This window comes from Mobula hypostoma, chromosome 1 (assembly GCF_963921235.1).
Source record: "Mobula hypostoma chromosome 1, sMobHyp1.1, whole genome shotgun sequence".
NCBI lineage: Eukaryota > Metazoa > Chordata > Chondrichthyes > Myliobatiformes > Myliobatidae > Mobula > Mobula hypostoma.
In genome coordinates, this window is record NC_086097.1 from 134,752,793 (window position 1) to 134,780,747 (window position 27,955).

Below are 27,955 nucleotides of genomic sequence, written 5' to 3' on the forward strand. Positions count from 1 at the left end.
CAAGATTTCCAGCATCTGCAGAATCTCGTGTTAGAGCAAGATAGTCACTCAGAATCCAAATGAGAGGGAAAGAAACACTTCTTCTGAATACCCTATGAGAGATTAAAACATGAAACTTGCTACCACAAAATGTGATTGAGATAAATAGTAGACTGGGAAAAGCACGTGGAGAAGAAAAGGTTAGTTGTACTGAGGAAGTGCAGGAGCAGACTCAGGTGGAGCACAACTGGTGGCTGAGCTGTGCACTTTATGTAATATGGTAAAAAACATTCCACAGCTAAAAGGATAAAATTCTCCTCCCACTGCTCTGTCGCTCGGATATAGTTACCCAATAAACAATAGAACACATGAAATAATGGTTTAAATAAAATAAGGTAACTAAAAGACAAAATACCAAATGTTATTATAAATATAGTGATCAGTTATTAAGATATTAGCTTAACTTTGGATAGACCTCTTGAAAAGTGGGAAGATTAAAGTAATCCAAACCTCTAACAAGATCATTCTTATCGATACAGAGAAGGTAGGTTTCAAGATAAAACAAAATTGAAAGACAAAACTTCTGAAGGTTAAAAAACAATTAATTTTTTTTACTTGTTCAAAATTTAATGAATGTAACACTTCCACCAAAACAAATCCAAGAAACGGCAAATATGCAAGGTAGCTACTTGACCCATTACTAATACCCATGTCAGCTACTCAAAAAAATTACCCATACCAGGATAGAAATATTTGCAAGAGCAGTTATTCATCTCACGTTGTTTCTGAAATGTTTTCCAGAACTTGCATTCACAATGCCTTAAGGCCAGGGATTCCCCGCAACCCGAGGTCCACACACCCCTCAGTTAATGGCAAGGCTCCATGTTATTAAAACGTTTGGGAAGGCCTGCTTTAGGCAACGTGTCACATACCATAAAAATCATTCTTCTTCTGCCAGTTACATCTCGTTACTGCCTCTCCTGCCAAGGGAATCAGTTTCTCTGTATTTGAAATTGCTAATAACACTAAACTGTTCAATTAGATCTCCTCTTAAACTTATTTGCTCAAGGACAGCAATAGTGGTTTCTCCAATAGTATATCTTCAGTCCCTCTACTCCAGTAACCTTGAGCATTGAGTGTACAAGAAATATTTTGAAATATAGAACAGGCTGTGCATAGAAATATTGCTTTTCCAAAAATGCTGAAAATCTGAAACACAAACAGAAAGTGCCATAAACACTCAGCAGATTAGACAGCTTGTGGAAATAGAGAGAGTTAACTTTTTCAGGTTGAAGACTTACAGATTACAATTTCTAAAAATCTAGCTGAGATAGATCTTCATTTTTGACATTTTACTTTACATTATATACAATACTGTCCAAAGTCATATATATACACATACTTTTGCACAGTACTGTAGCAGTTTTATGTATCGTACTGCTGCAACAACAAAAAAAAACAAATTTCATGACATACGTGAGTGATGATAAACCTGATTCTGATATGGGTCTCTTTATGGAAGGGGACAGGGAGAGAGTAATCATTGTTGGTAAAAGGGGAAGAGAGAGAGGAATGCACAGGAAGCACCAGAGAGATATTCTGTAATCATCAATAAATCAATTGTTTGGAATCAAATGACCTTGCCTGGTGTCTCAGGGCTGGGTGTGTCTGCACTCACACCACTCCCAACCCTGGCACTCCTTCTCTGCCACCTGTCCCTCACCACCCTCTGCCCATGGCACTCCTTCTCTGCCACCTGTCCCACACGACCCTCTGCCCATGGCACTCCTCTGCCACCTGTCCCTCACCACCCTCTGCCCATGGCACTCCTTCTCTGCCACCTGTCCCACACCCCACCCTCTGCCCATGGCACTCCTTCTCTGCCACCTGTCCCACACCCCACCCTCTGCCCATGGCACTCCTTCTCTGCCACCTGTCCCACACCCCACCACCCTCTGCCCATGGCACTCCTCTGCCACCTGTCCCACACCACCCTCTGCCCATGGCACTCCTCTGCCACCTGTCCCACACCCCACCCTCTGGCCATGGCACTCCTTCTCTGCCATCTGTCCCTCACCCCTCTCTCTGCCCATGGCACTCCTTCTCTGCCACCTGTCCCACACCCCACCCTCTGCCCATGGCACTCCTTCTCTGCCACCTGTCCCACACCACCCTCTGCCCATGGCACTCCTTCTCTGCCACCTGTCCCACACCCCACCCTCTGCCCATGGCACTCCTTCTCTGCCACCTGTCCCACACCCCACCCTCTGCCCATGGCACTCCTTCTCTGCCACCTGTCCCTCACCCCACCCTCTGCCCATGGCACTCCTTCTCTGCCACCTGTCCCTCACCACCCTCTGCCCATGGCACTCCTTCTCTGCCACCTGTCCCACACCCCTCCACCCTGCCCATGGCACTCCTCCTCTGCCACCTGTCCCTCACCCCTCCACCCTGCCCATGGCACTCCTTCTCTGCCACCTGTCCCACACCCCTCCACCCTGCCCATGGCACTCCTTCTCTGCCACCTGTCCCTCACCACCCTCTGCCCATGGCACTCCTTCTCTGCCACCTGTCCCACACCCCTCCACCCTGCCCATGGCACTCCTTCTCTGCCACCTGTCCCACACCCCACCCTCTGCTCATGGCACTCCTTCTCTGCCACCTGTCCCTCACCCCACCCTCTGCCCATGGCACTCCTTCTCTGCCACCTGTCCCACACCCCACCCTCTGCTCATGGCACTCCTTCTCCGCCACCTGTCCCACACCCCACCCTCTGCCCATGGCACTCCTTCTCTGCCACCTGTCCCACACCCCACCCTCTGCCCATGGCATGCCTTCTCTGCTCCTGTCCCTCACCACCCTATGCCCATGGCGCTCCTTCTCTGCCACCTGTCCCTCACCCCACCCTCTGCCCATGGCACTCCTCTGCCACCTGTCCCACACCACCCACTGCCCATGGCACTCCTTCTCTGCCACCTGTCCCACACCCCACCCTCTGCCCATGGCACTCCTTCTCTGCCACCTGTCCCACACCCCACCCTCTGCCCATGGCACTCCTTCTCTGCCACCTGTCCCTCACCCCACCCTCTGCCCATGGCACTCCTTCTCTGCCACCTGTCCCACACCCCACCCTCTGCCCATGGCACTCCTTCTCTGCCACCTGTCCCTCACCACCCTCTGCCCATGGCACTCCTTCTCTGCCACCTGTCCCTCACCACCCTCTGCCCATGGCACTCCTTCTCTGCCACCTGTCCCACACCCCACCCTCTGCCCATGGCACTCCTTCTCTGCCACCTGTCCCTCACCCCACCCTCCACCCTGGCCATTCCCGACATTCTTTGCTCCAACCAGATTTTAAAAACTCGCTCTCCATTCTAAATACAGTACTGTGCAAAAGTCTTAGAACTATATAAAATATATATATATAGTTGGGGTGCCCAAGACTTTTCCACAGTACTGTAAAATTCTCCCATATTCCAATTCCAACACTTCAGACACTGCTTCATCTCCAGCCATGGGCTCTCTCAACCATCCCAATCCCCACATACTTGTAATAGGGACCAGGGTACAAACACGAGGAAGTGGTGACTAAAATAACTTTTCATAAAATTAAAAGGCACATCTTAACCAGTGTTAAAAGATGTTTTCATGTATACATTCAATTGCCAAATCAAAACACTTCATGAAACCTATTAATAATTCGACACATCTGCCATTTTAAAAAAATATGAAGAATATCAGGTCAAACCGGTGTCAATTTAATTCAAACAATTCCATCCAAGAGAGGATACCTTTAAAAGTATTACAAATGCTAATAAACAGTTGCATCCACATACTCCAATAATTATAGGATTAGTCATGGCACCTACAGCAATTGCATCGGGTGTGATTACAGAGGATCGCACATTTTCCACTGCATCAGCAAGTTATGGGTTCACGTCCTACTCTGAACATTTGAGCACAAACACTGAGGTGACAGCTGAACTGAAGGGGAGCAGACCATCAGAGGCACAATATATAGAGCCCGAAGCTGATCCTTCACACACTGCTTGGCCTTGCTGTGCACTGGTAGACAAAGTGGTGAAGAAGATGCATGTCACATTTGCCTTCATCAAATGGAATGATGAATGAACACAAAAGTTGGGATATCGTGCTGACTGCTTTAAGGACATTGGTGAGACCACACCTGGACCATTTTATGCAGCTCCAGCTGCCATTCAATAGGAAGGGTGTGGTTAAGCTGGAGAGGATGCAGTTTCATGAGCATGTTGCCGGAAATGGAAGGCTTGAGTTAAAAGAATTTATTTATTTAGTGTTACAGTGCAGAGGCCTTTTCAGCCCTGCGAGCCATACTGCCTCAGTAACCCTGTACAACCCTGATCAACCCAACCAAACCACGGGACAACTTACAATGACCAGTTTACCTACACGTTATGTCTTTGGACTGTGGGAGGAAACAGAAGGAACCGAAGAAACACCACACATTCCATGGGGAGGATGTACAGACCCTCCTTAAAGAACGGCGATGGAGATGACTGCAAGTTGTGGATAATGAGATAGATTTTCAAAGCTTGCAGAGAGATTTACACCACTTAGAAGAGTGGGCTGAAAGATGGCAGATGGAGTTTAATGCTGATAAATGTGAGGTGTTACATTTTGGTAGGACTAATCAAAATAGGACATACATGGTAAATAGTAGGGCATTGAAGAATGCTGTAGAACAGACAGATCTAGGAATAATGGTGCATAGTTCCCTGAAGGTGGAATCTCATGTGGATAGGGTGGTGAAGAAAGCTTTTGGTATGCTAGCCTTTATAAATCAGAGCATTGAGTATAGGAGTTGGGATGTAATGTTGAAATTGTATAAGGCATTGGTGAGGCCAGATTTGGAGTATTGTGTACAGTTTTGGTCACCAAATTATAGGAAAGATGTCAACAAGAGAGTACACAGAAGATTTACTAGAATGTTGCCTGGGCTTCATCTCCTAAGTTACAGAGAAAGGTTGAATAAGTTAGGTCTTTATTCTTTGGAGCGTAGAAGGGGGGGGGACTTGATAGAGGTATTTAAAATTATGAGGGGGATAGATAGAGTTGACATGGATAGGCTTTTTCCATTGAGAGTTAGTGAGATTCAAACAAGAGGACATGAGTTGAGAGTTAAAGGGCAAAAGTTTAGGGGTAACATGAGGGGGAACTTCTTTACTCAGAGAGTGGTAGCTGTGTGGAACGAGCTTCCAGCAGAAGTGAATGAGGCAGGTTCGATGTCATTTAAAGTTAAATTGGACAGCTATATGGACAGGAAAGGAATGGAGGGTTATGGGCTGAGTGCAGGTCGGTGGGACTAGGTGAGAGTAAGAGTTCAGCACAAACTAGAAAGGCCGAGATGGCCTATTTCCGTGCTGTAATTGTTATATGGTTATAAATTCCAGAACACCCTGAGCTGTAAGAGTCACGATAACCACTATGCTACAGTGGCACCCAGGATAGGTGGGACTGTTTTCCCTAGAGTGCAAGAAGCTGAATAGTGACTTTAAAGAGGTTTATAAAATCACGAGGGACAGATATCAGGTATCTCCAGGATACCTGTTTTCCGTAGAGTAGGAGAACGTCCAAACTAGAGGGTTTAGATTTAAGGTGAGAGTGAAAAGGCTGAAAGGGGACCTGATGGGCAAGCGTTCCACACACCATGTGGTACAAATTGCAAGAGGAAATGGAAAAGCAGATATGCAATGTCTGAAAGTCATTTGGACAAATATAGACATAGAACAGTACAGGCCCTTCAGCCCACAATGTTGTGCCAACCCTTAAACCCTGCCTCCCATATAACCCCCTCCCCACCTTAAAGAGATAGGGAGATGTGGGACAAATGAAGGTCAATGGAACAGAAGCCATGGATAAACTGGGTCAAAGGACTAACTTCTGTGCTGTATAACTCTGACTCTTCCCAACATGATAACATGGACTATGCTGCCCTGGGGGTATCTGATGGATCGGAAAGGGTGCTGATGGCAATATCTTACAAATAATAGAACACATAATTTGTTTAGGTTTCTGGAAAATGAAGAAGGGCAAGATTGATGCAATTTTTGGGTGTGGAAAACACTGATGGCATGAGTTGAAGAGCTACCTTCTATACCACAAGGAAATAAATAAGAATGTGAAGTTGCTTGAATTAATTTTTCCTTGTGTGTCAAAACAGAAAATTCCTGGCTTAATATAAGCTAAGCAGCAGGAGTTATTCTGAATCAATATCCTCCATGTCTGTTCACATTTCCAACCACTCTAATGACAATAGGAAGCCACCAATTCCATCACATCTATATCAGCTCAGTGTAATCCCATTCCCCCACTTTAATCTGCAGCAGCAATCTCCATCACTGGTAGAATCTTCCCCACTGCTGAAGGCAGTTTTAAGAGGCAATGCTTTGTGAAGGCAGTATCCATCACCAAAGAATCTCACCATCCAGCATAGGCGCTCTTCTCGCTACTATTATCGGACAGGAGGCACAGGCGCCTGAAGACCGACAAGCCAGTGATTCAGGAACAACTCCTTCCCCTCTGCCATCACTATTATACACTATTTATTATTTTTTGTAGTGTACAGTAAATATGTCGTTGCTCTGTACTGGTACCGTGAAGAAAAAGCGGACTTCACGCCATATGTCACTGATAATAGATCTCATTCTGACTCGGTTCAGCACTCACTTCCTGGTACTCTTCCCTCTTCCTCCTTCTGCCCAGCTGGAGGCGGAGCAGATCAACGTAAATTAAAGTGACAGGCCAAGCGGCCAACCGGAAGGCAGCACTGCCAAGGCGTGGCCCCGCCTCCTTCCCACCCCACGGTAACGGCCGCTGACTGGCGGTTGGAATGACGGCAACGCAGAGGCCCAAAAAGCCTTGGACGGAGCGATCTCGGCCGCCTGCCCTCCGCAGCAGCTGAGAAAGGATAACGCGGAAGCCGCTGTGCCCGCGCTGCAGCGTAGAAGTTTAGGGGGGCAAAGAAAAATGAAACTGCCCCGCTATTTGCACGTACCTGCACGCGAAGAGATCACGTCCGCTCACCGTGTACTTAGTCACAAGTGGCCTGCCGTAGCCCAGAGTTGATGTCACCGAAAACGAGGTTGAGCGTGCGCAGAGCTGACAATAGCACGTGATTCTCATCCCCACGTGATCGGGAGCACGTGCTGCCGATAGCTGGGTTTTATGTTAGTTCATTTTGGAGAGGGTTGCTATTGCACTCACAGCAGGATGCTTAATAATTCACATTTATGGCCACACCCTGGGACCTATTGTTCAATAACCCACAGAAAACATGTGATCTCAACACTTTGACCAGAGGATTTCTAGGTTTAGTGATCCACGTACCCAGCATACATTGTCCAATCAAATGTAGACATGCCAATGCAGAAGGACGTAAAGCCACTGGCAGGCAGGGCAGTTTCAAAGTTTGAAGTAGACTTATTGTCAAACTGCATATGTGTCACCATATACAACCCTGAGATTGATCTCAGAATCAGGATTATTATCACTGGCATGTGTTGTGAAATTTGTTAACTTAGCAGCAGCAGTTTAATGCAATATATAATACAGAAGAGAAAAAATAATAATAAATCAATTACAGTATATGTATATTGAATAGATTCAAAATCATGCAAAAAATATATTTAAAAGGTGAGGTGGTATTCACGGGTTCAATGTCCACTTAGGAATCAGATGGCAGAGGGGAAGAAGCTGTTCCTGAATTGCTGAGTGTGTGCTTTCAAGCTTCTGTACCTCCTTCCTGATGGTAACAGTGAGAAAAGGGCATGCCCTGGGTGCTGGAGGTCCTTAATAATGGACGTTGCCGTTCTCAGACACTGCTCCTTGAAGATGTCCTGGGTGCTTTGTAGGCTAGTATTCAAGATGGAGCTGACTAGATTTACAACCTTCTGCAGCTTCTTTCAGTCCTGTTCAGTAGCCCCTCCATACCAGACAATGATGTAGTCTGTCAGAATGCTCCCCACAGTACATCTATAGCAGTTTTTGAGTGTATTTGTTGACATGCCAAATCTCTTCAAACTCCTAATAAAATATAGTCGCTGCCTTGCCTTCTTTAAAACTGAATTGATATGTTGGGACCCAGTCAGGTCCTCAGAGATCTTGACACCCAGGAACTTGAAGCTGCTCTCTCTCTCCACTTCTGATCCTATGAGGATTGGTATGTGTTCCTTCATCTTACCCTTCCTTAAGTCCACAATCAGCTCTTTCATCTTATTGATGTTGAGTGCCAGGTTGTTGCTGCAACACCACTCCACTAGTTGGCATAGCCGCTCTGTACACTCTGTCATCTCCATCTGAGATGCTACCAACAATTATTGTATTGTCAGCAAATTTAAAGATGGTATTTGAGCTATGCCTAGCCACACAGTCATGGGTATAGAGACAGTAGAGCAGTGGGCTAAGCACACTCCCCTGAGGTGCGCCAGTGTTGATAGTGAGCGAGGAGGAGGTGTTATCACCAATCCGCACAGATTGTGGTCTTCTGGTTAGGAAGTCGAGAATCCAATTGCAGAGGGAGGTAGAGAGGCCCAGGTTCTGTAATATCCCAATCAGGATTGTGGGAATGATGGTGTTGAATGCGGAGCTATAGTCAATGAATAGCATCCTGACATGTTGTCCAGATGGTTTAAAGCCATGTGGAGAACCATTGAAATATTTGGCTGTCATCTGCTGTTGATCTATTGTGGCAACAGGCAAATTGCAATGGGTCCAGATCCTTGCTGAGGCAGGAGTTCAGACGAGTCATAGCCAACCTCTCAAAGCATTTCATTGCTGTCGATGTGAGTGCTACCGGGCAATAGTCATTAAGGCAGCTCACATTATTCTCCTTAGGCACTGGTATAATTGTTGCCTTTTTGAAGCAAGTGGGAACTTCCGCCTGTAGCAGTGAGAGGTTAAAGATGTCCTTGAATACTCCCGCTAGTTGGTTACACAAGCCTTCAGAGCCTTACCAGGTACTCCACTGGACCTTCCGCCTTGCGAGGGTTCAGCCGCTTTAAAAACAGCCTAACTTCAGCCTCTGACACAAAGATCACAGGGTCACCGGGTGCAGCAGGGATCCTCACAGCTGTCGTTATATTCTCCCTTTCAAAGAGGGATTAGAAGACATTGAGTTCATCCAGTAGTGAAGCATCACTGCCATTCATGATATTGAGTTCTGCTTTGTAGGAAATAATGTCTTGCAAACCCTGCCAGAGTTGTCGTACATCCAATGTCGCCTCCAACCTTGTTCAAAAATTGTCTCTTTGCCCTTGAAATAGCCATCTGCAAATCAAAACAACAGGAATTCTGCAGATGCTGGAAATTCAAGCAACACACATCAAAGTTGCTGGTGAACGCAGCAGGCCAGGCAGCATCTGTAGGAAGAGGTGCAGTCGACAAAGCCTGACGAAGGGTCTCGGCCTGAAACGTCGACTGCACCTCTTCCTACAGATGCTGCCTGGCCTCTTGCGTTCACCAGCAACTTTGATGTGTGTTATCTGCAAATCAAACCTGGTTTTCTGGTACAGACCTGGGTCATCAGACTTGAATGCCACAGATCTAGTCTTCAGCAGATGATGTACCTCCTGGTTCATCCATGGCTTTTGGTTTGGAAATATACAGTAAATCTTTGTAGGCACACACTCATCCACACAGGTTTTAATGAAGTCGGTGACAACCGCAGCATACTCATCCAGATTCAAAGATGAATCCCTGAATACAGTCCAGTCCACAGATTCAAAGCAGTCCTGTAAGCGCTCCTGTGCTTCCCTTGTCCAAACATTCTTGGTCCTCACTACTGGTGCTGCAGTCTTCGGTTTCTGCCTGTACTCAGGGAGTAGAAGTACAGCCAGGTGACCAGACTTCCCGGAGTGAGGGTGTGGGATAGCACGGTAGGCATTCTTGATAGTGGTGTGGCAATGGTCCAGTATGTTGTTTCCTCTAGTATTGCAAGTGATCAGTTGATAGTAATTGCTTAATGATTTTTTAGATTTGTGGACATATTCAATAAATCTAGAGAATTTGGGCATTCAAACTGTTGCAAGTACGAAAAGCATGAAAGAATAGTAATAATAAATAAATAAGCAAATAATATTGAGAACATGAGATGAAGAGTACTTGAAAGTGAGTCCATGGTTGTGGGAACATTTCAATGATGGGGCAAGAGAAGTTGAGTGAAGTTATCCCCTTTGGTTCAAGACATGATTGTTGAGTAATTACTCTTCCTGAACCTGGTGGTGCGAGTTCTGAGGCTCCTGTACCGTCTTCCTGATGGCAGCAGCGAGAAGTGAGCATGTCCTGGGTGTTAGGGGTCCCTAATGATGGATACTGCTTTCCTGTGACATTTCATGCAGATGTGCTCAATGGTGGGGAAGGCTTTACTTACCCATGATGGACTGGGCCATATCTAGGTGCTGCCGTGCTTTCTTCGTAATTATGTAGGGTAACGTAATTGGTAGAAACATACATAATTCACAATCGCCGACTACTGCACTTGTTGTGTTCAGTGCTTGGAGTACAATAAATGAGTTGTTACGGTTTTTCTTAAACATAAAATGTCTCATTTTATTTGCAAAGACCTACATTGGTGATGCTGATGCTCTAGGACAATTCTAGAATTATTAAACATGTCGGCCAATGCAGTCACCTTGAAACTGTCTGAGTTTTGGGAGTGAAATGCTGATCCCTGGTTTGTACAAGCTGAGACCCAATTGACGCTGCGAGAAATCTCCGCCAACAACATCAAATATTTCTATATGGTTAGCGTTGCTCAGCAACGCCACGGCTGCAAGTGTGGTGAGTCTACTTGAACGCCTTCCTCAACACGATAAATACTGATTACAGACTTTCGGGCAATCGGAATCTGAGCGTGCCAAATAGTTCTTCTCCCTGCCCAGCCTTGGCGATGCTAAGCCATTGGAGCTTATAGACCACGTGCTGTCTCTCCTGGGAAATCACCATCTTTTTTTATTAAAGAACTTTTCATGCAGCAAATGTACTCGCTAATGCACCCGTGAATAACTATATGGAGCTTGACATATGGCTGATAGTGCACACTCAGCCAGGCAGCAGTGGATAATTCTCGTTTCCCTGTCTCAGTGACCCCGGTCAACAAGGCCTCCAACATAAGCACGCGAAACAGACTACCCTGGGTCTGTGTCTTTACCACGGTCTCTTTGGTATGAACACTTGGAGGTGCTGACTGCCTTGCAGCTTCGACAGTGCCAGCACGTTGGGACATCAGAGGTCTGTGAACACCAAGGGTTCCATTTGCTAGGGTCGTCTATTGTTCACTACGTTCACCCTTTCAGGGCGACATTTCCCGTGTGACACAGGTGCTGAAATATGTGCTGCCAGAATTGCCTATTGATGAGAAGGCAAAGAGCAATGAAACTTCGCTAGAGGCCACCGACGGCAGACGTACAGGACATGACGGTCTGCCCCAGTGAGTGACATTACACATGGGACTTTGTCCTGGCTAAAGTGGCTAGGCCTCTCCTCGGTGCAGTTTTCCCGTGTGCCCAAGGACGATTAGTTGGCCTTAAGAACTGCTGGCTTGTGGATGTCAAGGACTTTGGGTTGTTGCCTGCTGCCCAAGTAAGTTCCCCACAACAACTCAGTCAAGAGCATGCACCACCGCTGTGAGTTTACCCGACTACTGGGCGAAATCCAAAACCTCAGCAAGCCCACATCGTGCACCGGTCAAATAGCCCCTGGGCTTCGCCCATGCCTGCGGTTCCTAAGTCCGATGGTGGTTGCCACCCATGTGACGATTACTGACACCCTAACAAGGTCACCGCGCCCAAATGTTAACCGTTTTCACACATCCGAGACTTTTCCGCACGTTTAGCCAGAAAGTTAATTTTCTCCAGAGTCGATTTAGTTAGGGGCTACTATCAGGTGCCTGTGTGCTCGGAGGATATTCCCAAAATGGCTGTGATAACCCCGTTTGGCCTCCTTGAGTGTCTATGCATGCTGTTTGGGCTGAAAAGTGCAGCACAGACTTTCCAAAGCCTTATGGACTCTGTACTAAAAGACTTACAGTAGATTTTCTTTCTGTTTACCTGGATGACGTACTCGTCACCAGTGCATCCAAATCCAAACACGTATCCCATCTCCGCAGACTTTCCCAGGGCTTAAGCCAACACGGGTTGATTATTAACCCTGCTAAATGTCAGTTTGGGCTGTCAACCATTTACTTTGTCAGCCAACGCATCTCTGCAGAAGGGACAAAGCCTTTCCCATCAAAAGTAGCTGCTATTACGGATTTCCCACCGCTCCGCACTACTACAGGTGTTTTCAAGGATGGTGAATTTCTATCACCGCTTCATTCTATGAGCTGCCGAACTTACACTCCTCCTGTATAGAGCGCTTAAGGGCAATACCCCTAATTAAGTGCTTGACTGGTCAGTGGACATGACCAGGGCATTTGATGATACCAAACGAGCTCTTTCCAATGCGACCCTTCTACCAGACCCGCTCCCTATCGCATCTAGAGCCATCACTACTGACACGTTAGACTATGCTGTGGGTGCTGAGCACAAAGAGTTGGTTGAAGGTGTGGGACAACTGCTCTCTTTCTTCAGAAGGCAACTCCGTCCCCCCAAAAGGGAGTACAGCGCATTTGACTGTGAGCTTCTTGGTTTCTAGCTGGCTGTTCGCCGTTTTTGTCTTCTTCTAGAGGGTCGCCATTTTACAGCTTTCATTGACCACAAAACCCTCATGCACGCGATGGCCAAAATATCAGACCCTTGGTCTGCACAGCAGCAATGCCAACTGGCCTATATATCCATAGTCATAGTCATACTTTATTGATCCCGGGGGAAAATGGTTTTCGTTACAGTTGCACCATAAATAATAAATAGTAATAAAACCATAAATAGTTAAATAGTAATATGTAAATTATGCCAGTAAATTATGAAATAAGTCCAGGACCAGCCTATTGGCTCAGGGTGTCTGACCCTCCAAGGGAGGAGTTGTAAAGTTTGATGGCCACAGGCAGGAATGACTTCCTATGACGCTCTGTGCTGCATCTCGGTTCCGAGTTCACAACTGATATACAACGTATCAAGGGGGAAAATAATGCCGTGGCTGATGGTCTCTAATGGCTAGCCGTTGAGGCCTACACATAGAGGTTGGCTATGTTGTCATGGCAGCCAACCATGTTACTGACGCAGAGGTCCAGGATTACAGAACGGCAGTCACAGGCCTGCGGTTGGCTGACATTAAGTTTGGGGAAGCTGGGGTTTCTCTCCTGTGTGATACCTCAGCCGGTCTCCCTCACCCTCTAGTGCCCGCAAACTGGAAGCAAACTGTTCTTAACTCTGTATATGGCCTTTCAAATGCAGGCCAGAAGGCCTCACGTAAACTGGTTACACTAGAGTCTGTGTGCCAGGGCCTCAGAAAGGATGTGCGTGATTGGACTGCAGCCTGTGTAGAGTGGCAGCGGGCAAAAATTAACCATCATGTCCAGGCGTCACTGGCACCTTTTGAAGTCCCTGAAATATGGTTTGACCATGTCAATGTGGACCTTGTTGCTCTTCTCCCCCACCCCCCCAACATGTTTCACACACCTCCTTAACATGTCGGACCATAGCACCAGAGGTCGTCCTTCTGGCATCGATGATGGGCCACAGATGCTGGCTTGGGTCGCTCGGTTTGGCACCCCATCTGATATTTCCCTTGACTGCAGTCCCCAATTCATATCAGACCGCTGGGTTGCGATGGCCCAGAACCTCAGCATTAGGCCACATCACACCACAGCCCAATGGCCTGTGCGAGCGGTTTCACTGCTGCTGTGAGGGATTCCCAGACGAATGTGTGTTGGCACAATCGTCTCCTGTAGGTCTCATGATGTTCCTCCATGTTTTGATGGTCAAAGCGAACATAGAGGGCACTGAGCTCATCTGAAGTGAAGCCCTGCTGTCGCCTATATCACTTGACTTAAATTTATAAAAGGAGATAATATCCTAGCATTGCCACAACTATTGAGCATCCTTTGTTGATTCAAGTTTAGTCCGGAATTGCCAGTTTGCCCATGAAATGGCTTTCCAGAGATTGTACCTGGACTTCTTGAATCTTTCTTGGTTATCAAACTTGGATGCCTCTGGGTCTCATGGTTCATTCAGAGCTTCTTATGGAGGAAGACGGAATAATTTTTGTGGGGACACACTTGCCTACAACTGTTAAAATAAACTTCTTTGAGGCTTTCAGAGCCCAGTGAAGTCAGTGGCTTGTGTGATGTCCTGCGATATTTGCCTCCTCTCTGCTATATTGACTACGTAGCATCTAGTTGGGCAGCAAAAGGTGTAGATGGAGGCAATGGAGGGGAGACGAGCTATCGTGAGACCACGAGACAAAGGAGCAGAATTAGGCCATTCTTCCCAACAAGTCTGCTCTGCCATTCCATCATGGCTGATTTATTATCCCTTTCAACCCCAAAGTCCTGCCTTCTCCCTGTAACCTTTGACACCATAACTAATCAAGAACCTATCGACCTCCACCTCAAATATGCGCAATAACTTGGCCTCCACAGCTGCCCGCGGGAATGATTTGAATCTAGTTCATGACTCATTTTGTCACTGTTAACCAAAGCATGAATATCACTCTCATTGTGACCAGTACAGCCACGTATCTTGTCCTCTTCCCCCCCCCCCCGACCTTCTTATTCTACCATCTTCCCCCTTCCTTTCCAGCCAGGAGAAGGGTCTTGGCCCAAAACAACAGCCATTCATTGATTTCCATAGATAGACTGAGCTATATTCACAACTCTGCAATATCTTGTGGTCTAGGGATGAAAAGTTGCTATTTCATCTGTAAAAGATGGGGAAGATTATGCCGAAGCCCCCTGAGCACATTAACTCATTCTTTATTTTGTTTACCTCACATCATCTCCGCTACTTTTGACTGCCACCTTACACCTCCACTCTCTGGTTACTTTCCCTTCCAGCCGGCCTGGTGGTTTGAACAATGCTGGATTTACAATTGCAAAGACGCATTTGATTAGGTTACTGGAAAATGAAGGGGAATGGCTTTGATTTGATTGTTTTTGGAGCCAGCGTAGATGCTAGAGGTTGCAAAGCCTCTTTCTATGCCATAAGGAAATGAGTATGAATGTGAAGTTGATTGTATCAATTTATTTCCTCTCACGTATCAGACAGTGGATTGTTGTCTTCCTGTATCCTGAGCAGCAAGTGTTCTGGTGGATCAACACTCTCCATTTCTATCCATATTTCCATACATTCTAATGACATAGGAGACCATTGAGCCCATCAAAATTTATGCCAGCTCACAGAATAACCCTACTACCCCACTAGTTTTCCCAGTAACCTCACTACTCACTACATCCATTCATAGAGTTCTACAGTGCAGAATCAGGCCTTTTGGTTTGAAGGTATTTGACACCTGCAGCTTCCCATCTGTTCATGCCTACCCCATGGTAACAGCAGGCATTGCCTGTTTGTAACACTTCGCATCCTAGCAACATCAGACAGTAAAGAGAAACAAGGTGCGTTCACCAGCAACTTTGATGTATGTTGCTTGAATTTCCAGCATCTGCAGAATTCCTGTTGTTTGCCTGATAACATGGTAGCCATCAATAGTTAAATAAGTCAAAGGCATTCTTTGGCCAAAGATCTTGTTGATGCCATTAGTACCTTACTCTCTCAATAGCCTGTAAAAATGCTTTTCTTACATGGTGACTGATATGAGTCCTTGCAGTGCCATTTTATGTTCATTTTCCATCATCAGAAATTCTTGCTTCGTTAGAACATTTGCACGCTGTGAAAATGACATTGCTTGTCATGCATAAACACAAGGAATTCTGCAGATGCTGGAAATTCAAGCAACACACATCAAAGTTGCTGGTGAACACAGCAGGCCAGGCAGCATCTCTATGAAGAGGTACAATCAATGTTTCAGGCCAAGACCCTTTGTCAGGACTAACTGAAGGAAGAGCTAGAAAGAGATTTAAAAGTGGGAGGGGGAGAGGGAGATCCAAAATGATAGGAGAAGACAGGAGGGGGAGGGATGGAGCCAAGAGCTGGACAGGTGATTGGCAAAAGGGATATGAGAGGATCATGGGAGAGGAGACCCAGGGAGAAGGTAAAAGGGGAGGGGGGTAAAAAATCAGAGGATGGGCAAGGGGCATAATTTGAGGGACAGAGGGAGAAAAAAGAGAGAGAGAAAGAATGTGTGTATATAAATAAATAATGGATGGGGTACGAGGGGGAGGTGGGGCATTAGCGGAAGTTAGAGAAGTCGATATTCATGCCATCAGGTTGGAGGCTACTCAGACGGAATATAAGGTGTTGTTCCTCCAACCTGAGTGTGGCTTCATCTTTACAGTAGAGGAGGCCGTGGATAGACATGTCAGAATGGGAATGGGATGTGGAATTAAAATGTGTGGCCACTGGGAGATCCTGCTTTCTCTGGTGGACAGAGCGTAGGTGTTCAGCAAAACGATCTCCCAATCTGCATCGGGTCTCGCCAATATATAAAAGGCCACATCGGGAGCACCGGACGCAGTATATCACCCCAGTCAACTCACAGGTGAAGTGATGCCTCACCTGGAAGGACTGTCTGGGGCCCTGAATGGTGGTAAGGGAGGAAGTGTAAGGGCATGTGTAGCACTTGTTCTGCTTACAAGGATAAGTGCCAGGAGGGAGATCAGTGGGGAGGGATGGGGGGGGTCGAGTGGACAAGGGAGTCGCGTAGGGAGTGATCCCTGCGGAAAGCGGGGGGGGGGGAGGGAAAGATGTGCTTAGTGGTGGGATCCCGTTGGAGGTGGCGGAAGTTACGGAGAATAATATGTTGGACCCGGAGGCTGGTGGGGTGGTAGGAGGATGGAGTGAGAGCAGATGTGCGTGAAATGGGGGAGATGCGTTTGAGAGCAGAGTTGATGGTGGAGGAAGGGAAGCCCCTTTCTTTAAAAAAGGAGGACACCTCCCTCGTCCTAGAATGAAAAGCCTCATCCTGAGAGCAGATGCGGCGGAGACGGAGGAATTGTGAGAAGGGGATGGCATTTTTGCAAGAGACAGGGTGAGAAGAGGAATAGTCCAGATAGCTGTGAGAGTCAGTAGGCTTATAGTAGACATTAGTAGATAAGCTGTCTCCAGAGATAGAGACAGAAAGATCTAGAAAGGAGAGGGTGGTGTTGGAAATGGACCAGGTAAACTTGAGGGCAGGATGAAAGTTGGAGGCAAAGTTAATGAAGCCAATGAGCTCAGCATGCGTGCAGGAAGCAGCACCAATGCAGTCGTCGATGTAGTGAAGGAAAAGTGGGGGACAGATACCAGAATAGGCACGGAACATAGATTGTTCCACAAAGCCAACAACAATACAGGCATAGCTAGGACCCATACGGGTGCCCATAGCTACAACTTTAGTTTGGAGGAAGTGGGAGGAGCCAAAGGAGAAATTACTAAGAGTAAGAACTAATTCTGCTAGACGGAGCAAAGTGGTGGTAGAGGGGAACTGATTAGGTCTGGAATCCAAAAGGTAGCGGAGAGCTTTGAGACTTTCCTGATGGGGGTAGCCTCCAACCTGATGGCATGAACATTGACTTCTCTAACTTCCACTAATGCCCCACCTCCCCCTCGTACCCCATCCGTTATTTATATTCACACATTCTTTCTCTCTCTCTCCTTTTTCTTCCTCTGTCCATCTGACTATACCCCTTGCCCATCCTCTGGGTTCCCCCCCCCACTTTCCTTCTCCCTGGGCCTCCTGTCCCATGATCCTCTCATATCCCCTTTGCCAATCACCTGTCCAGCTCTTGGGTCCATCCCTCCCCCTCCTGTCTTCTCCTATCATTTTGCATCTCCCCTTCCCCCTCCCCCTTTCAAATCTCTTACTAGCTCTTCCTTCAGTTAGTCCTGACAAAGGGTCTCAGCCCGAATCGTCAACTGTACCTCTTCCTAGAGATGCTGCCTGGCCTGCTGCGTTCACCAGCAACTTTGATGTGTGTTGCTTGTCATGCAGGTGGCCCTTGTTTCTTTCATTCAGCATTTAGTGGTTCTGATACCCTGATTTCTGGCATTTGCTTCACTCATTTGTCTCGGCTCTCCACGGTAGCAGGGCAGTTAGCACGATGCTATTGCAGCTTGGGGCATCGGAGTTAGGAGTTCAATTCCAGTGCCGTCTATAAGGAGTTTGTACGTTCTCTGCATAGGTTTCTTCTGGTTCTTCTGGGTGCTCCGGTTTCCTCCCACAGTCCAGTTAGTGGGATAATTGGTCATTGCAAATTGTCCTGTGGTTAGGCTAGAGTTAAATGGATGGATTGAAGGGGTTGCTCCATGCAAAAATATAAATGTGAATCAGATGTACAGCTGGTGGTCTGGAGTGTGGCCAAGTCCAGGGTCTGACAGCTGGAAGCTGGCATCGGGACCCAGAACACCAGGAGACAGGATTATGGGTATGTCTGTGGATCGAGCCAGAGTCTAAAGTGCTGAATATTTCCCTCTTCACTTAGGTTCACTGGGCTTCCTGGAAAATTTTATTATTGCTGCAGTGGAGTATGTAAAAAGCAGTGTGTTAGGCCATGAATTGAAATGATGTCCAATAGTCTGGAATATCTGCTCATACGACACCAAAACCATCAAGGTTCTGGATTATTAGAGTTTTACTACTTCACATTAAGATTTCTTCTGTATTTAAGGAATGTACATCATAAGCAATGATGGCATTTATTGTCATTCCCGACTCCTAATTGCGCAGAAAATCTGGAGTAACACACAACTCAGATCACGTCAGGACAGCAGATTTGTCTCCCAAAAGGCCACGAGTGGACGATTGTCTGCCCTGATAATTCCGTCATTCTGTGGTCACCCCAATCAATCCCAGCTTTTCATTCCTGATTTATTCCACATTTAAATTCCCCACCTGCCCTTCAAAGGATTTTGAGTTATGACTCTACACTGTCAGTCCACATTTTCAAAATAATACCTCAGTAACACAACCTCTAAAATCCCAGATCAATGTACCTGAGCAGCCTTGATGGCATAATAATAATGTTAACATAATAAAAGTCAGGTAAGAAACCACGTTTGATTTCTTTTGGCAACTAAGATATTGAAAATTCAGAAAACAGTGTGTGATTTGAGACACCATTTACTCTTTCATAATATAGATATGGTGATTGATCACCTGGATAATGTAAGTGGGTTTACATTTTCAACAAAATAGCAGGCATTCTTTAACTTAATGCTTTGTCGATGTCAATAATATTCAAAGGAACATCTTATTCTGTGGGAAGCCCATAAAAATGCTATCCTGACATCATGACAGATTCCTATATTTTTGGTGCTGTTTTGTCAGATCTGCCAAGAGGAACAGTAATTTTTCTTTTGTTAGAATCTCTGTTCACTGAAAATTATATTGCTTTACCTCCACTGTGAAAGTAGATCTTTGTTCAACTCAGATATTGGATTCAATATTTCCAGGATAGACGGCTGTGTGTGCTTTCAGGACTTAAGAAGGCACGAGAGAGAGGAGTAGAATTTGGCCTTTCAGCCCATCAAGTCTGCTGCATGATTTAATAATGGCTGACTTTTTTTCCAAACCAATTCTCCCATTTCATTGACAAGATGGCGCCAGCGACCAACGTGACCAATGGCAACCTCTGCGGACAGCTCACAAAACTACATCTACTACTTCTTTTAACTGCGCTTCTTTTCCTGAACTGCCATTGATTGCAGCCTGCAATTTACATTTTTATTTTGTACTTTCGGGTCGACTGAGCAATCTGGCACTTTTGCTATCTCCTGGGGAACTCGGTGAGGTTGAGGGTGGAGCGTGCAGCTATCATCTCCTTAGGGCAGAACGCGAACCCTTGGTTGGCTCCAGTGCTCCTCGCTGATGAAAGTGTTGAGCAAGATTGAAATTAATGAGGATGAGAGAGGAGGACGAGCGGGTGTTCAGTGTAGTCTGCCTGCTCTTGACTGGTTACCCTGTCGCTGCTGCCGGTGGAAAGTGCAGGTTTGATCACCATGTTGCGGGTCATGGCCATAGGACGTATGGGGGGAGGGGGGGTACTCTGAAGTTTGATGTAGTACTGAACACATTGCACAGTTACGTTCTTATGACTCAGTGACTGTGGCTCCTGGACCGTTTCTGGGACTCGGTGGTTTGACGTTTAATACTTTATTATTTGCTTGCTTTTTGCTGTTTGCGTGATTTCTTTCCTTTTATTGTGCGTTGGGTGTTTGATGTTCTCTTTAAATGGGGTCCATGGTGTTCTTTTGTTTTATAGCTGCCTGCAGAGGCCAAATCTCTGGGTGTATATTTACTTTGAAACTTTGGACTTCTCCCCATAACCCTTAAACCCTTTACAAATAAAGAAACTATCAATTTCTGCCTTAAAAGCACCCAATGACTTGGTCTCCACAGCCTTATGTGGCAACGAATCCCACATATTCATCAGCCTCCAGCTGAAGAAATTGCTGATCATCTCAATTTTGACGGGAAGCTATGTTCTCAGATTTTTGACACTCCCACTCTGTCTAGGCCTTTCTGTATTCAGGTTTCAATGAGAACACCACCCACAACACCACCTCCCCCCCTCCCCATGTCCTGCTGTACTCCATCAAGTACAGGCCCAGAGACATCAAACACTCTTCATACGTTAAACCTTTCAATCTTGAGACCATTCTTCTGAACCCCCTCTGGATCTCTCTATGGCCAAATACGGCCCGACCAATACATTCATATAAAGTCTCACTAGTACATCCTTGCTGTTATATTCTAGTGCTCTCAAAATGAATTAGTAACCTTTCTTATTCTTTCTAGAAAAAATTGTTCACTCTCTTCTCCTATCAGATTCCTTCTTCTTTTCCACCTATCACCTGCCACCTTCTCACTCCACCACCCTCCCCACGCAGTAGACTTCACCTACCACCTGCCAGCTAGTACACTCCTCGCTCCTCCCCACCCCCCTTCTTATTCTGGCTTCTTCCCCTTTCCTTTCCAGTCCTGATAAAAGGTTGCAGCCCAAAAAATATTGATTATTTATTCCATTAATGCTGTGTTCTGCCAACATTTTGTGTGTGTTATGTAGAATTTATATTTTGTGTTTTTCTCGTGAATGCTGGTTATATGATTATGTGTGTGTGTGTGTGTGTGTGGGTGTGTGTGTGTGATGCTGCTGCAAGTAAGTTTTGCAATGCACCTGTGCATAATTACAATTTTGACCTCTTAAACATTAAAAGTATTGATATTAAAATGTACAACAGATTAACCTGTGAATTTTTAAAATGAAAATTGTAAATATATAACAATAACTACCACTATATTCAGAAAGTTATCCTAAGGAAGTTCCACTTTTGTTCTGGTAGCAGTATTATTGTGTGAATTTAATTCACCACATAATGCATTTGGTTACTAGATTAGTATTTTACAAAGCAGACAGTTGTTGTTAAAGCTATGAAATCTCAGCTATACATGCCGCAAGTAACTCTGTTCCATTGATGCAGTTGTGTCTTAAAAATGAGAATGCAATATTTCATTAAAAACAATATAATTTTGTGCAATAATTAAGTAAATGTTCAAGATCATCACTCACAGCACGCTGGAGGAACTCAGCAGGTCGGGCAGCATCAGTGGAAACGAGGAGTCGACGTTTCGGGCCGGAACCCTTCGTCAGGACTGAAGAAAGAAGGAGGGGGAAGGATTTGAAGAATGCTTGTAGGTTCAGTTGAAAAACCAGTAATTTGAAAGACAAAGGGGTAGGGGAAGGGAAGCAGGGACGTCATAGGCAGGAAAACAATGGGTAGTAGAACAAGGAGGCGGAATCATGAGAGAGGTGATAGGCAGCTGGGGGAGGGGGCAGAGTGAAATAGGGATAGAGGAAGGGAGGAAGAGGGAATTACCGGAAGTTGGAGAATTCTATGTTCATACCAAGGGGCTGGAAATTATCTGCAGACTATTTTATGTTCAAGATCATACCAAGTGTAATTCACCCACCCCTCTCTGCTTGCTGATCTATAAGAGCTGCCAAGGTCCTGAACTTAAAAAATCTCATCCCAGATTTCAAATTCTTTCCTATCCTCATCATGCCCCAAATCTCTAATCGCCTGCAGCCTTTCAAACTTCTCAGGACAAATGGTTCAATAATAACATTTACTGATGATAGCAAATATCAAGAGAAAGTAAAACTAACCCTGAGGAAGAATGCAACTTGATGCGAGATGCTCTCAGGAAACGTCAAGAAGTGGGGTTTGAGTGATAAATGGGCTTTAACACAATTAGTTCCATGGTAGTAAGATTCAAAGGTGGGCAAGTTATGTTCAACTTGTATATATCATTAATTAGGCTGCATTAATTGTGGAAAACTGCTCTGATCCCTAATCTGCAAGAGAGGCAGTGAAGCATTGGTTGGGCTTACAATAAGGGTAATGCAACTGAGAGATTACATCTGTCAGGTTGCGTCTTCTTTATCCCAAGTAGACAGTCAGAATCTTTTCCCAAGGTGAAAGTGTCAACTACGAGAGGGCACGAATTTAAGATGAGAGGCGAAAAGTATAAAGGAGATGTTCAGGGCAAGTTTTCCTTTAGACAGAGTGTGGTAGTTGCCTGGAACCAGCTTCTAAGGAATATGGGGGAAGCAGTGGTGTTTAAGTGGCTGTTAAGCAGATCAATATGCAGGGAAAGGAAGGATATAGATCATATACAGGCAGAAAAGGCCTAGGTCAATTTGAAATTTTGTGCTGATGGACCAGTTCCTGTGCTGTACTGTTCTATGCTCTACATTCTATATTCGAGGAAAGAGACTTCAAGAAAGGGAAGGAGAGCATTAGAGGGAGGTGATGGGCAGGTCAGGAGATAAGGTGAGAGAGAGAGAAAAACGGGAATGGGGAATGGTAAAGGGGGGAGACGATTACTGGAAGCCCAAGAAATCAATGTTCATGCCATCAGGTTGGAGACAATGGTGTCGGAGACAATTTTCTGATGGTACGGAGTGGGGTCCTTTTCAAAGGCTAAATAAGAGAATGTGTCTGTGAGTTGCTGTCTGACCTCAGCAAAGTAGAGGTCACTCTGCCACAAAGTGAAAATGTACAAACTCCCCACAAACAGCACTGGAGGTTAGGATTGAACCTGGATTTCTGCTCTACCAGATGCATCACTGGGCCACCCTATCCTTTGCTTTGCCTTGGTGTGATCCCTACTGATCCCTGCTGGCAATATTCTTAGTGTCTAAGATTGCACAGCCCTCTAAAGTTGTGATCTCCACAGATTTATCACCCTCTGCTCTTCTCAACTCTTGTCCTGGAACCATTCACAGAAGATGGCCACCTCTTTGAGGAATCAGAATCAGGTTTAATGTCAGTGGTATATGTCATGAAATATGTTGTTATGTGGCAGCAGTACATTGCAATACAGAATAATAAAAAACTGTAAATTATATATATTAAAAATGTTAGATTCTGTGTGTGTGTGTGCACGCGCGCACGCACTTAACTCTTGGTGGAGTCATCGGGGTGCCATCATGAAAAGCTTTTTGCACCGATCTTTTTGGTGATTGCTCATCGTACGGCGTGTCTTGGGCATCTGAAACCCTCTCCAGGTTGTTGTTTTTTTTTTTTACGAGGTCGAGTTGTTAGCTCGACACTCAACCCAGGCATGGATGGAGAGCGTGCAAGGGAGCCGGCCAGATTCGAACTCAGGACCTCTCGCCCCGAAGTCCAGCGCTGATGCCACTACGCCACCGGTCAATATAAGTGCAAAAAAAAGAGAGAAAAAGTAGTGAGGTAGAGTTCATGGGTTCAATGTCCGTACAGGAATCTGATGGCAGAGGAGAAGAAGCTATTCCTGAATTGTTGAATGTGTGTCTTCAGGCTCTTATACCTCCTCCCTGCTGGTAGCAATGAGAACAGGGCATAGCCTGGGTGATGGGGGTCCTTAATGATGGATGCCGCCTTTTTGGGGCATCGCCACTCCTTGAAGGTGTCCTGGATGCTTGGGGGTGGGTGTGGCTAGTGCTCATGATGGAGATGACTGAGGTGACAATGTTCTGCAGCTTATTTTGATCTTCTGCAGTGGCCCCCTCCACCCCCCCCCAAAAAAAAAAACAGACAGTGATGCAGATAGTTAGAATCCTCTCCACGGAATTTGTGAGTGTCTTTTGCAAGGAGAAATCCAATCCAATATCACTTTCTCAAAATCTTGGCCAGTTATCTTTTCCTCAAGTATTCATTTATTCCCCTTTTGAAAGTCACAATCTATTCCACATTCACTTGGTATTCAAGTACATCCTGGAATGCAACAAATTTGCTACAGAGATAGGTTGGAATCTGAAAGTTCTCAGAACAATGGAGTGTTGAGAAGGAAAGTAAATGAGTATGAGCAAAAAAAAAGAGGAACAGGAAGTGAAATTGAGCTGAGGCAGAAGTAATGGGAGGAGATGTGGATCACCAACACATTCTAGATGACCAAATGGAGTCAGACAGCACAGAAACAAGCCCATTGAGTCCACACCGACCATCAAGCACCCATTTCTACTTGTAGCACTCTAATCTCATTTTATTCTCCCCACAACCTCATCAACTTCCCCCAGCTTCTACCACTGACTCACACATTGGGGAAAGGTATTGTTCAATTAACCTCTGAACCTGCACACCTTTGGGATGTGGGAGAAAACCAGATCACTGGGGAGAAAAGGCCCCACGCATTCACAGGGAGAGCATGCAAGCTCCACACGGACAGTGCCAGAGGATGGGATTGAACCCAGGATACTGGAGCTGGGAGGGAGCAATTCTACCAGCCGCAGCATTGTGTCATCCCTGCTGACCTGTCCTGTTGCAGTGTAGCTCTTGAAGCTGATTTTGTTACCTGCTGATATTTTCACCCTGAGACTGTGCTCTACCAATTGGTAGCCTCATCACATTTTCCTGCATTGCTTGTTGGAATGCACTGTTGATCAGAATTGTTCCTCCTGCTTGGATCAGCTCAGCTTCCACTCCAAATACTTTGCCCCAGTAAATGGGAAAAGGTACAACATAAGCAAGTCAAACTCTTCTGGTCGTCATCCTGAAATGCACTTCCTTCCCTCACTATTGCAGATGAATGCAATAGAAAGACCTGGTCCTTCTAAACACGCTAAATACTCACTCCCTGTTGATGAACCACCTATGGATCCTTAAACTCATGCGACAGGCCAAGGAGGGTTTAGTAATCATCGTGCGTGTGTTCAGACCCCTTCTCTGTGGCGTCAGGTGAACTTTCTTTGCCATGATTTTGCAGCTTCTACCGGGAAGTGGAGAAATATCAATAGTTGGCGTGCATCTGGAATAGGGTCAGGGACACGGGCAGGATTGCGGCTGGTGCTATGGTCCAGAGCATTAGGTAGCTGTCAAATCCAGGATTATTGTCATATGCACAAGAACATGCACAAGTTGTTCTCTGAATGGAAGTGTCGGCCACTATATGTCAAAGTCAAGGTCGAGTTTATAGCATCAGATAAGCAGCATTCACAAGAAAAACATAATGTCGGCAGAAATGAAGCAACCTTATGAGAAAGAGCCAAACCAGAATGAAATTAAAGTCACCAAAGTGGTGTGTGTTGCTAAACTCCAGTGATTAGGATTGAACCAGTTGCCTCAAGAACAGGAGGAAAGTAACTGTTCTTGACCTAGTGATGTGAGACTTCAGGCTTCTGCACCTCCAAGCTCAATGTCATTGCCAGCAGGCAGAAAGGTATCCTTCTTTGTTTTCTGCTCGTAGTCTGAGTTCCTATCTCTCATGAATAGGGAATTAGCGTATGTTTCAGTGAGACACCTGCTAGTTATAGAAATATATTGATTGCACACCACAGAGATTCCACTGATGGTGTCAGCCGTGGTTCCATACACGTCAGAATGCTCTTGGTTTAAGCCCCGCTCCGGAGTTTTGAGCATGGAATCGTAGGCTGCAGCTGCAAAGCAGAGTGAAACACGATGGGAAATGCTGACTTTCGGGCAAGTTTTTGCACAGTCTGCCTTTCCTGTAGATATGCGTTATCGTGGACAGGGGCAGCGCCTCTGAATGTTTATCTGTCATGTCCAGAATGCAGTTAATACACACTTAGAATATTGCATCTCCAACTACACAACATTCACTCAGCAGCTCTGCACTGGGAGTGCCAGCCCCATTAATGTGTTCAGCAATTTTGATTCAGCGGCTCTGCAAGTGCTCATAACAATGTTGCTTAAGAGATAAACTTTAGCTCCAAAACAATAGAAGGACTTGTATAACATGAACTACTGAAAGAAGTAATTGAGGCAGGTACATTAACAAACAGAAACACAAGAAAGTCTGCAGATTTGGAAAATCCAAAGCAACACACACACAAAATGCTGGAGGAACTCAGCAGGTCAGGCAGCATCTGTGGAAAAGAGTAAACAGTCGATGTTTTGGGCTGAGACCCTTCATCAGGACCTGCTAGTTCACCTCTCATGGATCCTGATGAAGGATATCGGCTGGAAACATCGACTGTGCTCTTTTCCATAGATGCTGCCAGGCCTACTGAGTTCTTCCAGCATTTTGCGTGCGTTGTTTGGATTTCCAGCCTTTGCAGATTTTCTCCTGCTTGTGATTGGTTTCATGCATTTGTGTTTCCAGATGTCATTGCATTAGATGCTGCAAAAAGGAGCATGAAGTTCAGGGTAAGGGTAACATATTGGCAAGGATAAGGGTGTAGATCACTAACTGAAAACAGACTTAGGATACAGCTCATACTTGGATTGGCAATCAAGGTCAGTGTTGGGATTGTCTATCTTGATGTCTTGGATGAAGGGACGGACTAAACTACAGCCAGTTTTCATGATACTAAAAAGTGAATTTGCAAGCTGTGAAGAGCCTATAAAGGGATATAGATAGGTTAAGTGAGTGGGAAAGAGATTGACAGTTGGAGTATAGTATGAGAAAATATGAGGTTGTGTATGGAAGAAAGAATGAAATAAAAGTAACTATTTAAATGTATGAAACAACAAAATGTTGCAGTAGGAAGAGATATGGAAGCCCTGATCTATTAAAAACAAAAGAGTTAGCACTAGGCAGAGCAAATAATCAGGAATTGCAAGGGGCATAAATGTAGGGAAATTTAGACATAGGCAACTTTACAGATTGCACTAAGACTTGGGGTGTTGCATAGAGTTTGGTCTCCATATTTAAGGAAGGATGTGCTTGCATTGAAGGCAGAAAGTTCACTGGGTTAGTTCCTGAAATGAGAAAGTTAACGTAAGAAGAGAAGTTGAAGAGGCTGAAGAGGGTGAATGCTTGGGAGGAAGCTGGGTCAAGCACTTAACTATGACTAATTTTGAAGCGGCATGTTAAATGGCATGAACATCAATTTCTCGAACTTCCAGTAATGCCTCCCCTCTCTTTCACCAGTCCCCATTCCTGTTTCCCTTTCTCACCATATGTCCTTACCTGCCCATCACCTCCCTCTGGTGCTCCTCCCCTTGCCTTTCTTTCATGGTCTTCTACCCTCTCCCATCAGATTCCCCCCTTCTTCAGCTCTTCATCTCTTTCACCTAACAACTTTCCAGCTCTTTACTTCATCCCCTCCTCCACCTTTTTACTCTGACTTCTCCCCTTCCCTTCCAGTCCTGATGAAGAGCCTTAGCCCAAATCATTGACTGTTTACTTTTTTCCATAGATGCTGCCTGGTCTGCTGAGTTACTCCAGCATCTTCTCATGTTCAGAATATGAGGCGCTGGTCACCTAGTTTGTGTTTAGCCTCACGCTGGTAGTAGAAGAAGCTGAGGACAGACAAGTCCTTGGGAATGGAGGGGCAATTTGAAATGGATTGCATCTGGGAGCTTAAGATGACCTCCACGGAGAGAACGCAGGCACTAGTCAAAGCAGTTGCCTAGTCTGTGTTCAGTCTTGCCACTGCAGAGGAGATCCAACATCTAACTGTACAGCCGAACCTTGGGAAATTCAGGACTGAAGACCTTTCATGAAATTACTTACACTTTTGTTA

General features: G+C 45.6%; 1 protein-coding gene across 2 annotated transcripts in view; it reads right to left on the reverse strand.

Annotated features, from left to right (window-relative positions):
• The window catches only part of znf407 (zinc finger protein 407), a 509,138-nt gene extending 487,477 nt beyond the window's left edge, over positions 1–21,661 (reverse strand). The window contains exon 1 of one of the 2 annotated variants that reach the window (XM_063056048.1): positions 21,557–21,661. The gene's annotated coding sequence lies outside the window, so the exon portion shown is untranslated. Of the gene's footprint in view, positions 1–7,012; positions 7,107–21,556 lie in introns of those variants that run through there. The other variant, XM_063056031.1, reaches the window with a different exon arrangement.
• Positions 21,662–27,955: the final 6,294 nt, after the last annotated feature.